Source organism: Neltuma alba, unplaced genomic scaffold (genome assembly GCF_004799145.2).
Source record: "Neltuma alba isolate B1F8T4 unplaced genomic scaffold, ASM479914v2 tig00010082_pilon, whole genome shotgun sequence".
In the NCBI taxonomy this organism is placed as follows: Eukaryota; Viridiplantae; Streptophyta; class Magnoliopsida; order Fabales; family Fabaceae; genus Neltuma; species Neltuma alba.
The window spans coordinates 900,001-903,868 of NW_021635040.1; positions in this window are offsets into that span (position 1 = coordinate 900,001).

Genomic DNA, 3,868 nt, shown 5'->3' on the forward strand with positions numbered 1-3,868 from the left:
TATATATATATATCTACCTCGAGTGGCAGTTAGTCTTTGAATCTGATTTTGAGCCCTACAAATATACTGTTTTTGCTGTCTCTTTGTAAGGGTTCATAACATCAACATATCTTTGATATTCATGATCAACCTCCAAATTTTAGCTTAATAGCGAGAGCAATTTAGTATCACCCATCAAAGTCACATGTTTGAAACCGACACTCTTGTATTAAGTCAAAAAAAAAAAAGTCACAATGTTGCGAACAATAGTTGAACTCTTGCAAGGAGAGATTGTTAGAAACAATTTCACCCCTCTTGGGTGAGATTGTTTCTAACATTTGGTATCAGAGCAGGTCTCTTCACGAAGGATTTAAACAGTCCGAAGAGAGATCAAATGGCAGGATTTGGAGATAGCGTGCTACCCGAAGGATGCTCAACATCTAAACCGCCAGGCTTCAGTGGAGAAAATTATACCTTCTGGAAAATGAGGATGAAGATCTTCATTAAAGCCACAGAGTATGGGTTGTGGGACGTAATAGAACACGGCAACTATGTCCCTATGAAAACAATAGATGGCCAGCAAGTACGCAAGAGTCCCAGGGAGTTCGATGAGGAAGATAAGAAGCTGGTGACTCTAAATGACAAAGCTATCAACATACTCACGTGTGCGCTTAGTCAGAGGAATACTTCAGAGTCTCAAGCCTGGAAACTGAGTCTCAAGCCTGGAAACTGCGAAGGAAATGTGGGAGGCTCTGGAGATAGCTCATGAAGGAACCACCGGTGTAAAACAGAGTCGAATCAACACTCTTACCACCGATTCGAGTTATTCAGAATGAAGGAAGGAGAGAGTATCCGAGATATGGAAGTCAGATTCTCACATCTCATAAACCACCTCACTGCACTTGGGAAGAAATATAGTCAAGAAGATCAAGTGAGGAAAATACTGAGCGGTCTCACAAAAGAATGGGAACCGAAAGTAACAGCTATTGAAGAAACCAAAGGAGAATCCATTGGTTCTGTCGTCAGCACTGTTCGGGAGTCTTGCTGATATGAGAGCAAGCAAAAATACAAAAAGGAGATAGAATGAGAAGAACCGGAAAGGGCATCGCTCTCAAAACTCAAGAGAGCGAAGATGATAATGAAGATGATCTTGATGATGATGAAATGGGCCTTATAGTCAGAAGGTTCAAGAAATTCTACAAAAACAGAACCGGAAAGAAGTTTCAGCCAAAACGCAGAATTTCCTCATATCCGAACGAACCAAAGGATCCAATCATTTGCTTCGAATGTAAGAAGCCAGGACATATCAAGGCAGAATGCCCCACTCTCCAGAACGAAGGACAAAGAAAAGAAGAAAGAAAGATTCAGAAAGAAGAAAGCCCTTCGTCACATCAATATGGGGAGACAGTTCCTCTGATGAAGAAGAAGAAGGAAGTGATGATGAAGAAACCGCCAACATCTGTCTAGTAGCCCAAGAGAACGAGGAATCAGAAACAGACGAGGTAATAATTTCTAAACCATCTTATGATGAATTACAGTCCGAATACAATGCTTTACATTTAGAATTAGTAAGAATTGCAAAGGAGTTAGTAAACTCTAAGAAAAGGATAAAGTTTTTAGAAGATCAACAATCAAAAGTTGAAGTCAATACAGACCCGACTTTAACTTGCAAAAGTTGTGAAAAGAACGAAAAGAAGATTGAAGATCTTACCAGAACCTTAGAAAAATTCACTAAAGGTAGCGAAATGCTTAAGGTGATTCTAGGAGCTCAACGGTGCTCTATGGACAAAACTGGTATAGGATACGATCCAACCCAAGATAAATCGAAAGGAAAGAAAAAGAGTAGTGGTAGATCATATCTTACATATTTTAGAAATTCTGTGCACTCCTCAAATCCTTTTGCACTTTGCTCTCACTGCAACCGTAAAGGCCATTCAACTTCTTCTTGTTACTATAAGAAAGGAAATTACGGAACATTAAAATGGGTGCCCAAAGGTACTTATGTACCAAAAATAACTCATACTAACCAAAAAGGACCCAAGAAGGTATGGGTACCTAAAACATGATTGTAATCTTGCAGGTATGTCTCAAGGCATCCAGAACAAATAAGTGGTATATAGACAGCGGATGCTCCAGACACATGACGGGTGACACTAAGAAGTTTACGTCACTCAAACCAAAAGACGGAGAAAAAGTAAGCTTCGGAGGAAAACCAATCGGGAAAAATTGCTGGAATTGGAGAAATCGGAAGTAGCATAGGCATGAAGGTCGAAGATGTGTACTACGTGGAAGGTCTATGTCATAATCTCCTCAGTGTCAGTCAGAGTGCGGACAAAAACAACTGGGTGATCTTGATTCCGAAGAATGCTTAATCATAAGCAAAAGTGACCTACCCTTGAAGAAAGAAGAACTGAATACAAAGCTGAGAGCTCCGAGGGACGGTAACTGTTATACACTTCAAATTGATTCTAAAACTTCTGAAAACTGTTTTATTAGTCAAAAGGAGGAAAGTTGGATTTGGCACAAACGACTTGCACATGTTAATATGAATCAACTTTCAAAGTTAATAAAAAAGGGATCTAGTTGTTGGTTTACAAAAATCCAGTATGAACGTAATGATCTGTGATGCATGTCAAAGAGGTAAACCAACACAAGTCTTCGTTTAAATCAAAGAAGATAGTTTCAACTGAAAGACCACTCCAAATGATTCACATGGACTTGGTCGGTCCATCTAGAGTAAAAAGCTTCGGAGGAAATCTTTATACCCTTGTAATAGTTGATGACTATTCGAGGTTTACCTGGACTTTGTTTCTTCCTCTAAAGATGAAACTTTTAATGCTTTCATTGTTTTTGCCAAAAAGGTCCAAAATGAGAAAGGTATATCTATTGTGTCAATCAGGTCAGATCACGGAGGAGAATTTGAAAACAACGAATTTGCAGACTATTGTGAGGAACATGGAATTGACCACAACTTTTCTGCACCAAGGACTCCTCAACAGAACGGAGTAGTTGAACGAAAGAATAGAGTACTCACGGAGATGGCTAGAGCAATGCTAAATGAGAAAGGGGTCTCACAAGTATTCTGGGCAGAAGCAATGAGCACAGCTTGCTATATATCTAATAGAGCCTACATCAGAACACTGCTCGGGAAGACTCCATATGAATTGTACAGAGGGAGAAAACCCAATCTATCACACCTAAGGATCTTTGGAAGCAGATGCTATATACCACAACAACAACAAAGAAAGCCTGGGTAAATTCGATCCTAAAGCTGATGAGGGTTTGTTTCTTGGCTACTCTAATCGTAGTAAAGCATATAGAATTTTCAATAAAGAACCTTTACAATAGAAGAATCAATTCATGTGGTGTTTGCTGAAATGAAGCAATTTCGAAACCTATAGATGATGATGCTGAAATCGTTCAAAATTTTCAAAAATGGATTTGAACAAAAAACTCGAACAAATATTTTCAGAAACCGTTTCAGAAAACAGGGATGATTTAAACGATCCTTCTTTACAAGAAAATCTAGAGCAGCCAAAGGCATGGAGACACAACCGAGATCATCCTCTGGAAAAAGTCATCGGTAAAGTCAATGAAGGGGTCAAAACCCGGAGACAAATAGTCAAATGAAGTTCTTTTTTCTGCATTCAATCTCACATTGAACCCTCTAATATTGACGAAGCACTATCAGATATGAATTCTGGATAGTTGCAATAGGAAGAGCTTAACCAATTTGAGAGAATCAAGTTTGGGAATTGGTACCAGACCAGAAGACCATCCGGTCATCGGCACCAAATGGGTATTCAAAACAAGCTCGATGAATCGGCTCAGATCATCAGAAACAACGCCAGATTAGTAGCCAAAAGGCTATAATCAAGAAGAGGGAATC